General features: G+C 46.5%; 1 protein-coding gene across 4 annotated transcripts in view; it reads left to right on the forward strand.

The window, feature by feature from the left end:
* The first annotated feature begins 6,112 nt into the window (after nucleotides 1-6,112).
* SLC16A3 (solute carrier family 16 member 3) overlaps nucleotides 6,113-14,649 on the forward strand; it is a 29,396-nt gene continuing 20,859 nt past the window's right edge. Inside the window, exons 1-3 of one of the 4 annotated variants that reach the window (XM_050919982.1) lie at nucleotides 6,113-6,494; nucleotides 7,433-7,571; nucleotides 9,929-10,073. The gene's annotated coding sequence lies outside the window, so the exon portion shown is untranslated. Of the gene's footprint in view, nucleotides 6,495-7,272; nucleotides 7,370-7,432; nucleotides 7,572-9,928; nucleotides 10,074-14,649 lie in introns of those variants that run through there. The other 3 variants (XM_050919983.1, XM_050919980.1, XM_050919981.1) reach the window with 3 other exon arrangements.

Consider the following 14,649-nt stretch of genomic DNA (forward strand, 5'->3'; position numbering starts at 1 on the left):
AGACTGTTTATACACCCAGGGATGGCCTGGAAATCCTCCATGGAGAGCTCTAGGAAGCTTTTATGGAGATACTCTGCAGAAGGGCTGCCTTATTTCATCCACCGCGGTAGGACACTTTCTCATGCCACTCCAATATTAACTCTTCTAGCATCATTGCAGCACTCAGCATTGCAGGAGAAGGACCAGGCCTGTACCCAGATGCTTGCAGCATCTGCTTCCTTGTGTTTCTGACTCTGTTGCCCTCAGGAGAGTGATATTGCATATGGTCACATAGGGGAAATGGGGGAAGTTTTAGATGCTAGCCCTTAAACCACAAGCAATTCAACAGGTAATCCCCCCGTTTGGTGAATTCTGGGTCACACAACCACGCTTTCCTGAGCATGCCCTGGTTGTGGCTGAAAGGGATCACCCTGTATTACAGCCAGTATTTGAAAAGGGTAGTGGGTGTCGCTTCCTGTTCATCTCCTTTCCATCTCAAGCTGGTGCCACTTTTATAGCAATCTAACTATTTGTTGGGCTTTACACTGGTGACTGTCCTCAAGCACCATCCAAGTTGCTATGGGAAAGGGGGCTGTGCTGAGGTCAGAACCATTGATCCAAGGATGTCTTAACAAGAACTGCAACACAAGTCCTCTTGCTTGCGTCTTGTGGCCTTACTCACCTTGGCTGAAGCAGCAAACAGACTCTTGCAGTAGCCAGCGGTTCTGCTTATGTTGTGACTTGCATGAAAGTGCATTGAAGGGTATTTCTTTTATAAAAAAGATTTAACCTTGCACCAGAAACAATGTATGCACTGTCAATGCTACCCTTGTGCTTTGTACTCTTTGCAGCTGAAACCTTAGCCATAGGCGCATCTTCTACACCAGGACAGAGACTTTCCCAGATTAGAAGGTGGTGTGGCAGAGCTTCGACCTTGTCTCAGTGGTTCCCGCGCTTCCAGGCAGATTATGCTAGACTCAGAGACTCACTGACCTTCCATGTAGCCCTTCTTTCTCAAGGAGCAAGGGTCACAGCCTACTGAGCCATTTTCATCATAAGCAAGCAACAGAGGTGGGTGGAAGCAACCCTCCCTTGCACAGGTTCTGTTGCTTCACAGTCTCTGTGAAGAATCTGGGAGAGTGAGGTAACCCAGGCCCACCCTCTACTCCAGGTTCTAGCACAGGGACCCTAATAGCAGCAACCCTTGGTAGCTGACTTTGAAACAGGACAGGTACAATTCCCTGGGCCACTTCCCCGCAGCAGCCCCCACTTCACCATCTACTTCACCCTTACCTCAGGGCCTCCTCCCCTGTGCTGGATAGGGTTTGTACTGCCTAGTTTCTCTAGTAGTATGGCTTGCTCCTGACACATGCATCCATATGACTAATTGGGAGGCTTTTAACTTGTTTCAGCCAGCCCCTGATTGGCTTCAGGTGTCCCAATCAACCTAGCTGTCTTCACTGGTGTCTGGAAGGATCTTAATTGACTCCAGGTGTCTTAATTGACCTGGAGCAACTGCCATTTGCTTACCCTGCTAACAGGGATCTGTTTAGCCTGGGGCTAATATATCGGTCTCCCACTACTTTCCTATAGGCATCTGGCCTTGCCCTGTCACAGTGGAAAAAGAAGACTTGGGAGAATATTAATGCGTGCCTCCAAGAATGACGAGACAGAGCCCAGCACATGGAGGAGTGCACTGTTGGAGAGCCTGCACAATGACTGTGAGGACACAAGAGCATGCAGGGAACACAAGTGTGACATGCAAGATGAGATGGTGTGGATTATGAGGAAGCAAACAGACATATTGGGGCTTCTGGTTGAGATTCAAGAAAGGCATGTGGACCCTGGAGTCCCACTGCAGCCTATGCTGAATCTGCTGCCATCGTTGCCAGGTTCCACATCCTCCTCTCCCAGACGTCCTAGGACGAGGTGTGTGGGTGTGTGTGTCCGGTATCCCTTGCACTCAACTCCAGGGGAGGGTACAAGGACCAGAAGGCACCCATTCCCACTCCTTTGATTGTTATTGCAGTGCAACTGTAAGCAAGCTGTCCTTGTTTCCCCCCTCCCCCAGTGTTATCAGCCCTTTAGCCCCAGGTTATCTTACTTTTCTTTGCTGTCTCACAGTGTTTGTGAGCATAATAAAATTTGATGGATTGAGGAAAAAAGGCTCTTTATTCATTCAGCACATTGTGGATAGTGTGGGTGTAGTTTACAGGGGAGTACATGCAATGAAGGGGACAGCTTGCCAAGGTACACTATACAAGTGTCAAATTACTGTGGGTCATTGATTAAACTAGTTTTCAAAGCCTCAGGAAGACACAGCATGCCTCAATATGCTCTTCTTATTGCCCTGGTGTCTGGCTGCTCAAAACTGGATGCCAGATGATCTGCCTCAAGCCCCCACCCCGCCGGAAACTTTTCTCCTTTTGTTTCACAGATATTATGGAGTACACTGCATGCAGCAACAATGGGGGTATTGCTTTCACTGAGGTCTAACCCAGTAAGCAAACTACTCCAGCCACCTTTTAAACATCCAAAGGGACATTCCACTGCCATTCTGCACTTGCTCAACCTATGGTTGAACTGCTCCTTACTGCTGTCCAGGATGCCTGTGTACAGCTTCATGAGCCATGGGAGAAAGAGGTAGGCTAGATCTCCCAGGATCATGATTGGCATTTCAACATCATCAGTGGTTATTCTGTAGTCTGGAAAGAAAGTTCCTGCTTGCAGCTTTCTGAACAGACCAGAATTCTCAAAGCTGCATGCATCATGCACCTTTCCCGACGATCCCACGTTGATGTCAGTGAAATGGCCCCTGTGATCCACCAGTGCTTGCAACACCAATGAGAAATACCCCTTTCAGTTTATGTACTCTTTGGCAAGGTGGTCTGGTGACAAGATAGGGATATGCGTTCCGTCTATCGCCCCCCACAGTTAGGGAACCCCATAATGGCAAAACTATCCACTGTGTTCTACACATTTCCCAGAGTCATTACCCTTCTTAGCAGAATTCTATTGATTGCTCTGGCAGCTTGGATCACAGCATACCCCACGGTAGATTTACACACTCCGAATTGATTCCTCACTGACCGGTAGCAGCCTGACGTTGCAAGATTCCACAGAGCTATCACCACTTACTTCTTAACTGTCAGAACAGCTCTCATTTTACTATTGCTGCGCTTCAGGGCTGTGGAAAGTTCTTCACACAGTTCCATGAAACTAGCCTTATACATTTGAAAGTTCTGCAGCCACTGCTCTTCATCCTATAGCTGCATAACTATGCAGTCCCACCAGTCAATGCCTATTTCCCGGGCTCAGAAGCAGCACTCCACCGTGTCAAGGTGGTGCATGAGCACAGCTGTCACAAGGATCTGCGAATTGCTCCGCTCCATGGCTTCCAGCAGGGCTACTTATATGGCATCACATTGTTCTGCTCAGCATCTCCTGCTTCGGCTGAGCAAATACTGCAGGATCAGTGTACAGCTAATCAAGGTCCATGTTTGCCATGCTATGGTCAGGGGCGGCTCTAGGGATTTTGCACGGGCAGGCAGGCTGCCTCCTGCGGTTTGCCTGTGGAGGGTCTGCTGGTCCCGCGGCTTCGGCGGACCTGCCGCAGGCGTGCCTGCGGGAGGTCCTCCAAAGCCGTGGGACCAGCGGACCCTCCGCAGGCACGCCTGCGGGAGGTCCACTGAAGCCACGGGACCAGCAGACCCTCCGCAGGCAAACCGCTGGAGGCAGCCTGCCTGCCACCATTGTGGTGTCGGCAAAGCATCCCCCGCGGCATGCCGCCCCAAGCACGCGCTTGGCGTGCTGAAGCCTGGAGCTGCCCCTGGCTATGGTGTCTGCATGGGTAACCCACCCTTAGGAAAAAAATCACAAAAAAGGCTTGGTTTGTTTGCCATCGATTTCAGGGAGGGAGGGAGGTAAGTGCATCATGAGAGGCTAATGCCATGTTTCCATAACCATTCCACATGGAATTCCCCAGCAAGACAGACTTTCTCAGAGGCTATAAACAGCAAAATTTCTCACAGTTACATTACCAGACAGTTCTTTCTAAGCAAGAACATTTATTCTTAAGGTGAAAGCATTAGCCAGATAATATTACAAACAATAAAGGATCGTACACACATGATGATCATGTGATCACCTGAACTCCAACAAGAGATCAAGCAGATAAACAGTCCTTCAAACCCCGCCAAGGAGTTTTTCTGCTGGTAAAAAATTTGCACACCCATGAATCTGTGAATCACTTCTTTATACAATTTGGGGCTTTGATCTATAATATATAACAGGTGATCAGCAGACAAAATGTCCTCTCCTCCACCTAAAGGTTCAAAAGGCTGAGTTCTTGCATAACCAATGGAATTATATTTGTATACACTTCCTCCTAGAGATTTCCTGGGAAACCCACTTAAGTTTTAAGTTTATTTCAAGCTATCCTTTGAAGCACATGACCCTTCAAGGTTTATGTTAGTCAGGTCTCCTCCATAGACACATTACATACCAGGGCCGCCCACAGGATTCAGGGGGGCTGAGGTCTTTGGCGGCTGGGGCCCCTGTCGCCAAATTGCTGCCAAAGACCCAGAGCAGAAGCTCTGGGGGCCCGGGCCCCATGAAAGTTTTCTGGGGCCCCCTGAGTGAGTGAAGGACCTCACTCCCGGGGTCCCAAAAAACTCTCGTGGGGGACCCTGCGGGGCTCGGGGCCTGGGGCAAATTGCCCCATTTGCCCCCCCGAGTGGCCCTGTTACATACAATCCCACTAAACTACATAAATATTTGTATTTTTTATACAATGAACTTCTAAAATACTTATCAGAGGGGTAGCCGTGTTAGTCTGGATCTGTAAAAGCAGCAAAGAGTCCTGTGGCACCTTATAGACTAACAGACGTTTTGGAGCATGAGCTTTCGTGGGTGAATACCCACTTCATCAGATGCATGTAGTGGAAATTTCCAGGGGCAGGTATATATATGCAGGCAAGCTAGAGATAATGAGGTAGTTCAATCAGGGAGGACGAGGCCCTGTTCTAGCAGTTGAGGTGCCAACTCTGCCCACATATCTACACCAGCAACACCATCACAGGACCTAACCAGATCAGCCACACCATCACCGGTTCATTCACCTGCACGTCCACCAATGTAATATACGCCATCATATGCCAGCAATGTCCCTCTGCTATGTACATCGGCCAAACTGGACAGTCACTATGGAAAAGGATGAACGGACACAAATCAGATATTAGGAATGGCAATATACAAAAACCTGTAGGAGAACACTTCAACCTCCCTGGCCACACTATAGCAGACCTTAAGGTGGCCATCCTGCAGCAAAAAAAACTTCAGGACCAGACTTCAAAGAGAAACTGCTGAGCTTTAGTTCATCTGCAAATTTGACACCATCAGCTCAGGATTAAACAAAGACTGTGAATGGCTTGCCAATTACGGAACCAGTTTCTCCTCCCTTGGTTTTCACACCTCAACTGCTAGAACAGTGCTTCATCCTCCCTGATTGAACTATCTCATTATCTCTAGCTTGCCTGCATATATATACCTGCCCCTGGTAATTTCCACTAAATGCATCTGATGAAGTGGGTATTCACCCACGAAAGCTCATGCTCCAAAAGGTCTGTTAGTCTATAAGGTGCCACAGGACTCTTTGCTGCTTTTACTAAAATACTTAAACATAATTCAATAAGGGTTTATACAGGATATTGCAGGAAGTTTCCATATCTGTATCTGTCACAGTAGTAACAGACAGGAGTTAAGCAACAGACAGATTCTCTGTTCTAATTGAGCTATGCTTAGTGCAACAAGAGAGTGTATGGGGTAAAAGTGACTTGAAGCCATATTTCTTGCTCCTGTATTTTGGTCCTAACCCCTGGGGGAGGGGGATAATAGGATCCTATATAAGAAAAAGACACCAAAATCAGGACTGTCTCTATAAAACCGGGACATCTGGTCACCCTAGTGTCAGAGCCAGTCTGCAAACTTAGGAGTCCTGTACCCCAACTACCCAAAGCGGTGTGTCCCTGGAGCTTGGAAATTGTTAGGATGAGGGCGGAGCCAGTGCCCTGAAACCCGAGGAGTTTAGGACTTTGACTTCTACATGGGAATTTAGGGTATTAGGACCCAAGGCTCTGGACCTGCTTGTACCCAGACCTTTGGCAGTGATCCTGTTGCCTGGATGGTTCTGGTTAGGTGGCCCGGGACAGGGTGGCTGTGAATCTGTAGCCCTGGATGTTATGATGATCGTTATGGCTAATCTGGCTGTGGCTTGGGTGGGCCCAGGTCAGGGGCTGGCTTGGCTCTGAATTAACAAGTCTGTGGGAGGCGTTAGGACCCGCCAGGAGTCCGAACCCGGCTGCTCTGACGTTGGTCGGAACTAGCGGCTGCCGCCCGCTACTGCTGAGTAACAGGCGCTAAATCGCCCCGGAAGCCGAGACGAAACCAGCAGGTCGGGTCGGTCTCGGAACCGGGATTGAGACCCTCACAGGCGGCCCGGCGCAGGCTCGTCCCAGGTACGTGAATCCCAGGGAGCCGGGCGCATCCGTGCGGGATGCTGAGATGCTGACTGTCCGCTCCGGTGCGCAGGCGGCGGCTGCTTCCCCGAGCCCCCCTGCGGGTCCAAGCCTCCCCAGGAGGGATCCTGGCGCTGCAGCCGGCGCGTGGGGACGCCGGTGAAATCAGCAGCTCCAGAACCGGGACAGAGATCCCGGCCGACGCGGGCCAGAACCCAGGGGTTGGGGTTTCCAGATTAGCCTGGGCTAGGTCGTGAGGCCGGTGGGGTCCGGGCTGGGAGCGCACCGCGCATCCCCTTTCCCTCGGCGCTCCAGAACACCTGCGCCCAGGAAGGGGCGCGGAGGCTCCTGAGCGGAGCCTGGTAATTGGCAGGACTCGACCACCCTGTCAGGAAAAGCCTCATCTGAGCTGAACTGGGGGAGGCTGGTACCTTTGTGCAGCAGGAGGGGCCGGAGGACGATCGCCAGCTGGAGGCGCATCCTCTCTTCCGTCCTTTGTCCAGGTTTTGCGCTTCGGGTGCTTTGCAGAGCCGCTCCGCGGAGACAGTCTGGGCTTCCTGGGGAGCTCAGAGACACAGGGGGGGAGCTGGGTGTCCGCCTGCAGTGAGTGATGGGAACAGAATGTCTCCGTTGGCAATGGCACAGGCACGAAATGTTCCGGTGCCCAACCTGCGCGGCAGGTGTCCAATGGCCCCGCGCTCTGCGGCTCCCTCTTCTGGAGCTGGGATCACCCTCCCGCTCCTCCCGAGGATCTAGTCCTGCCGGCGCCTGGGAAGGGCAAGTTTTCATATCAGTATGCATCGGTCTGAGTCAGAGACAATGAATATGCAAAATTAGCCTCGGAAGTTGATTTGTTCCGTTTTGGGTTGGACAAGGTAAGAAAGAGGCTTTTCTATCTAATTTCTTGTTTTAACTCTTTACATTATTCCTGAGAGTAGAACAATCCGAGGATTTCTCCGTGGTTATAACGTAAGCACTGCACCATGCAGCTGATAAGACTGAGGTCTTGGGAACGTTTATTCCCAGAGTTCTCCTTTGAGGCTAGGACTATGTCCCTCACCAGCGAATACTGAAGAGGTGTGTATAATGTGATACTCAAATACCTTTGCCATCCATTCCTTGCTGTTTTTGGCGTTTCATGTGATGCCTCTGATAGTTTTATACCTAGATCTGGGAGCTGAGGATTTTTTCCATCCAACCATCCCTTCTTAATTCCCTTTATCTCTCCTATCTCCCCTGGCATTGGTCACTGTGGGAAGGCAGGATGCTGGGCTAGATGGACCATTAGTCTGACCTACTATGGCCATTCTTATGTTCTTATATTTTATCTTAGCATGACTTAAATTCTGAAATCCTCTTAAAATCAATGAAATGTAAAATCTGCAAAATAAGTTTAATAGAAGACTAAACAGAGTAAAGCACAATATGTAGGGCCCTACCACATTCATGGTCCATTTTGGTCAATTTCATGGTCATAGGATTTTAAAAATAAAAAATTTCGTGATTTTAGATATTTATATGTGAAATGTCACAGTGTTGTGATTGTAGGGGTCCTGACCCAAAAAGGAGTTGTGGGGCGGGGAGAGGGGTTGCAAGGTTATTGTATGTTTGGGGAGGGGGGGTACAGTACTGCTGCTCTTACTTCTGCACTGCTGCTGGCAGCAGCTGCCTTCAGAGCTGCACAGCTGGACAGCAGTGGCTGCTGTCTGGGAGCCCAGCTCTGAAGGCAGAGCTACTGCCGGCAGCAGCGCAGAAGTAAAGATGGCATGTTATGGTTTTGCCACCTTTACTTCTGTGCTGCTGCCTGCAGACCTGGGCACTTGGCCAACAACTGACGCTCTCTGGCTGCCCAGCTCTGAAGGCCGTGCAGAAGTAAGGATGGCAATACCGTGATGCCCCTAGAATAACCTTGCGACACCCCCTCCCCCCAATTCCCTTTTGACTCAGGACCCTCAATTTGAGAAAAACGCTGGTCTCTCCCATGAAATCTGTATAGCATAGGGTAAAAGCACACAAAAGACCAGATTTCACAGGGAAAGAGCAGATTTCACGGGGGGAAACCAGATTTCAGTCCGTGACTTGTTTTTCATGGCCTAGAATTTAGTAGGGCCCTATCAATATTCCCCTTTATAAAGAAGACAAATTATCTCAGCACAGCATGTGAACACCATTAGCTACTTAGGCCAACATTTTCAAAAGTAACAAGGAGTCCAGTGGCACCTTAAAGTGAAGTTTTTTTACCCACGAAAGCTCATGCCCAAATAAATCTGTTAGTCTTCAAGGTGCCACCAGACTCCTTGTTGTTTTTGTGGATACAGACTAACGCGGCTACCCCCTGATATTTTCAAAAGTGGCTATTGATATTCGTGTTTAATTTTTTGGTGATCAGTGTGAGACAACTTCAACCTCTTCCGGTTGAGCCAGGATGTGTCTGTAGGTAGGTACACACACCCTCTCTCCCCCCGCCCCATGTATGTCCTTCTTTTTGTACAGATTCAGGGCATTTGCTTTGCAACTTCCTTACTACACTGACTTTGCAAACAAATGGATTGGCTGTTCACACACTGAGTTATTGCTTTGCCTTATTTATTTTATTTGTTTTTTAAAAAAATCAAAAGCAAGAAACTGAAATTTTAACAGTTCCATTTCCTCATTTGACAAGATTATTAGCACTGGTCCTGGAACACAGACAGACATTGAGTTTGACTGCATGAGTGCTGAATACAGATAACTTTTAATTTATGTTCCTCTTACAATTACATAGTGAGTTATTTAAAGTTTTGCAATGTCTGTGTCTGATGGAATGGTAGTTCAATTATTTTGTAATGGCAAGTCAGCAGTTTGAAAGAGAGTTGGACCAGAAGTCTGTGTGTATGGGTTAGTGCAATATATCGGTGTTGTAATTAAGTTGGAAGTAGTAATTTAGGACAAGGATTCACATCAGTTGTATGCATTCTTAAATTGTTAATGAAGCATATATTCTTGAGGCATAAATTCACATAGACTTTAAATTGTGACATTGTAAAGTAGAGCTTTACTTCTATGCTGAAAAGTGACTGAGTAAAATGACAGTCCTACTCAACAGACCTCTTTCCGTATATTCAGTCATATCTGCTTTTGATCCTACAAGCACTTATGCAAGTGAACAACTCTGTGTACCTGAGTAGTCCCATGATGTTCAGTATGAGTAATCAAATGTGCAAAAGTGTTTGCAGGATTTGAGCCTTCGTTAGTATTTATTTTTTGGCACTGATTTTTTTTTTTTTGTGCTTCAAAAAACACAGAATAAAGGCAGTCCCTGCTACGAAGAAGTTATGACATTTTTTATATTATTTATTACTCTTAGCACTGCAGAGCCAGCATAGCTGTAAGACATGTACTTTAGTTCTAGTCCTTCTCATGTACGATCAACACAATTCTGTACTGAACTCTAGTTTCAGGTCCAGTAATATCTACCTTTACAAACATACCGAAGGCAGTGGAGTTTCAGTGAGGCTATGCGGACATCTCTAATAAGTTAGCCTTCAGCTGATTATGAACAAAGACAGGAAGGGCATGGATTGACTATCAGTTCCCAAGGTGAGTTTGTGATTCTAACAGTAAGGCACTTGGATACAGCGGTGGTGGATGTGATGTAAAAACACAGGCATTAGGGAAAAATTCTGCTTACTTGTACATTAAGCACATTTGACATAAAAATTAGTGAATGTGAGTAAGCTAAGAGATCCATGACATCTTATTTACAGAATTATACTTTAAGGGTTCATAGGGTGATAGCTGGACTTATGGGTCTTCTTTAACTATAAATGTTTAAGAAAATAATGGACATACTTGCTCTTTCTAGCTCTGTTGATATGAAGAAATTTACGTAAACGCTTCTGAGTATATTGAGCCAGATTTATATTTGGGTCTCCAGATAGTTTTGTTTCTGGAGGAGCGTAGGCGGGATGTATTTGGTGGTAACATGCTCAGTGTTTAGAAAGAAGTACTTCCTGTAATTCCCATTAGTATCCCAGATGATGTAATGATCAGCATTGCCTATCTTCAAAAGGAGCAGCATCCAGCTTCCTCTCTATAGGGAAGGTTTCAATATAGTTTAATATTGTATTGTTCAGATGAGTATCTCCATGTATATTCCTGTAGTTACACCAGTGGAAGTGTCACAATAAGATGGTGTGAAGGTAAACAGACATAGGAAATGGGCTGGTGATAGAAAGTGCTGATGTGGAACATGATCAACAGCTAGACAGCATAACGTTGGTGCATGGGGTTTTATTAGACCGGGGGATGTCAAGAGACAGAAGGGGAATGATAGAAACTGGCAAACTGTTTAGAAGAGCAGAAGTGACGAATTCACCTCTCATGGTGGAAAGGAAGCTAGGATTAGCAGGAAAAAAAGGCTCAAGTGGACATGGGGGAGAGACAAAGTCACAGAGATAGTTAGCAGGGGCTTGTGGATGGGATATCAGTGGTAGCCTTTGAGGATGTTGTTTGTGTGAGTGAGAAGACCGCTTTACAGACTGAATAGATAGAGTTTGGATCTGGATAATTCTGGGAAACTATTGAAGAGTGAGTTATAGTAATTGAGATGTGACATTTAAAAATACATGAAAGTAGTTAAGTAAGGTGTCAGAATAGGGGTGTATTCATGCTGTGTTGCAGGGCTGACTACGCAGACTTGAAAAGTGTATCACTAGGAGGAGGGCTGCTTTAAAGGGAGAGGTCTAATGAAAATTAATTGGAAATTATGACCCCTATAGAGATCAATGTGATTTTGGAGAAGTTAATATCTCAGTTTCCATTCCCCATCTGTAAACTGGGGATAATAATGCATTCTTTTTCTGTCTTGTCCGTTTAGATTAAAATTTTCAGGGTAGGTACCATCTCTTTTATCCACCTAGGTATTGTATGCCTCCCCCCATCACCATAGTATTAAGCAATTTCCAATCTTTAATATACTAAACTTGGGTCTCCTAACTTTCAGGTTTGGACCATCTTTCCTTTGCATTTGTATAGCACCAAGAAACACAATGGGGTCCTGAACTCAACTGCTACTAATCAAAGATCTGCTTTCCTTTTGGTACCCATTGGGAATTGAGACTTAGGCTTTGGAACGCTGAGTAGCCCAATATCTAAATACATTTAAAAATCTGTGCACCATGACATATTGCTACACAGGCAATAAAAGGTGTCAGGCTGACTTGCAAATCATAAAACTACTCTGTTTAAAAAAAAATTATATTACAAAGCTTCTCCTTTTGGGTACAGTAAGCCAACACTTCTCATGCATACAGCATCCTGCATATTGCTGTAAACAATATGTTCCATCCATATTGGAACATCAATATGTTCCATCATATTTATTCCTTCACTGTTTTTTAAGGGAATAGGCAAAGACAATTTGGAGAGCAGAAGCATATAAAACCTTCCCATTCTCTTTTGGTTATTTTATATATGATTAAACATGGGTAAGGGTAATATTACTAAAGGCTGGAGGGATAGCTCAGTGATTTGAGCATTGATCTGCTAAACCCAGGGTTGTGAATTCAATCCTTGGGTGGGGGCGGGAGTTAGGGATCTGGAGCAAAAATCTGCCTGGGGATTGGTCCTGCTTTGAGCAGGGGATTGGACTAGATGACCTCCTGAAGTCCCTTCTAACCCTGATATTCTATGATTCTAAAGCATGCAGTTCTTTGATAGATGAAATTTTAGTGTAAACATAACACATAGGTATATAGGAATTGGTGGTCTGGATGAGACCAGCTTTCCTTGGAGATGGACATAAGCCTAGTTAGTCTGATATTCCCCCCCTCCCCTCCCCATCTCTGAGGACAGCCAGAGTCAACTACTTCAGAGAAAGGTGCTTGAACCCCTGTAATGGACAATTTGAGTAACCTGCCAATAGAGGATGTTTCATCTCCAATCTATCAGTTAGTTTAGTTCTTGACTGTACTAGATTTTTTCCCCCTTAACATTTCACTGCCATTGCTACCACCAATACAGCTCCTCTGGTGCTAGCAACAATGGAAGGACTAGACAAGGAACCAATTACCATTGAGATCTTAACACTGAGTTGTGACTACTGTTGAAAGGACGTTTTGGCTGAGACTAGTAAATCTCCTTTGTAACACACACTGTCCCTGATGGAAGGTATTCATCTAGTAGGCTGCTCATTATCTGTTTTCTCTATATGTTTAAAGAGATGGGACTCATAGTTTTTAGACTTCTCTTCTAACATCAATTCATAGTTAATATGGAGAATTAGCAGTGGGTTAAGATCCGACTGTCTCATCGCTCTGTGTGAATCCATCATTAGGCCAGTTTTGGAAAAATGTAATCTTTAAAGTTAAGATTGCTGTTTTATTTTGAACTCTAGGCCTATATACTTTAATAATTTTGGGGCAAAAGAAGAGTAAATTGATTTTGCTCTGTTTCCCTATGGAACCCAAGGGCCTGATTTTTAGACATTCTGGGTATTTGCAGCTCTGTTGACTTCGGTTCAAGTTGTGGGACATCATCAGCGCCTATGGAAATTGGACCCTAAGGGACCATCTACAATAGAAAACTAGCCTATTTTCAAAGACTGTGCCTCTTGGTAAGCACACAAACATGGTTAGCCAGCCTGCGCAGACCACATCAAACAGAGTTGAAAGGGCTTTCTGAATAAGGTTGTGAACCTGGTTTGGCAGCTCTGCAAAGGCTCCATAACTACACAAGAGGAGGATTGATTGATTGCTCATTTTCTAACATAGACAGGGCCACTTGGAGTTTCTGGAGTGTCAGTTGTATCTGCAATTGTTGGCATAGGTGCTGGTACTAGGGGTGCTGTGGCACCCCTTGGCTTGAAGTGGTTTCCAATGTGGTTCAATGGTTCTCGGCACCCCCACTATACAAATTGTTCCAGCTCCCCCTGAGTCTTTGCTGTTCTCTTGTTGTGTAACATAATATGAGATCTGGAAGTGTCATATCAATCCATATGATGAGTCCCTATTACTTTGATAGAGCTACTGTAAGTGTAATTTATTCTTGGGCTGAAAAATCTACTTCTTGGAATGCTCCATTTCAACCCATTTGTAGAGCAGTGTCTTTCTATACTCAGCATGCAGTACAACATAGATTGTAAGCAAACCGGATCATATATAGAATAAAGCAAATGTGATAGCTACTGACTGCTATTTGTATGTGTATCCCTTTCACAATTATGTTTATACACAAACCATTACATATCTTAATTAACCTATAGGTACTAATTTGCCATTAGTGTTGCATATATGAATAATATTAGAAAGTTTGGTTCCTTGCGTGGTGAGGGTGATTGGAAAGAGAGGCTGGTATTCTTTTTAACAGGCAGATTTAGGGTATATTGAAGTAAAATGGGAGTGAATAATAGAGGCAGAGAGAGCGGTTCTCTGGTAATTACGTTAGCTCTGGGCGCTGTGGTGAGACCGTGAATCCTCCGGTCATTCTAGGAGCCCTGTTTGTATGAAAGGGCGTAATTACGGTAGCAACAGCTCCCGTCTGCCTGAGTCACGTCCTTCACGTCTCAGTGCAGCCGGGCGCTCGAGTGCCAGATGTGCCTTTGCTGAGCGCACTCGCATGAGCGAGTGTCGCCCCTGAGCCCGGCATGGAGCCTCCCGCAGCAGCGCTCCGCTCCCTGCGCCAAGCTGCTGGGGCGGCAGCGGATCCCAGGCACCAGCGGGTCGGGTGGGGTGGGGTGGGGAGGGGAGGCCGGGGAAGGTGGGACGCTGCGGCGTGAACCGGCGGCTGTGGAGATGGTTTGATGGGGCTCACGGCTCAAGAGGGAGAGGGCAGCCGGGTCTCCCGCTCCGGCGAATGAAAACTGGGACCTTTTCCAGGCTGGAGTGGGAGAAACTGCACGTCCCTGCTTCCGCCCATTCTCACCCAGTTACAGGCTCCCTGGCCTCCCGCGGCAGGCGCACGTGCTTTGGGTTTCCTCTTTTCCTGATCTTCAGCTCCAGACTGTTCTTTCTCAGATCTGTACTTGTTTTCTGTTCCTTATTTCCTCCCTGTTCACTCCTCTCCCTTTCTTCCTGTCCTCACTGCTACACTCATTCATTTTGTATTTTGCCACTCCTCTCCCCCAGAAACGGAGTCAAAAGGAAGCCTAATGTGATGGGTGTGTCCCCCAGGAAAT

This window comes from Gopherus flavomarginatus, chromosome 12 (genome assembly GCF_025201925.1).
Source record: "Gopherus flavomarginatus isolate rGopFla2 chromosome 12, rGopFla2.mat.asm, whole genome shotgun sequence".
NCBI classification, from domain to species: Eukaryota; Metazoa; Chordata; order Testudines; family Testudinidae; genus Gopherus; species Gopherus flavomarginatus.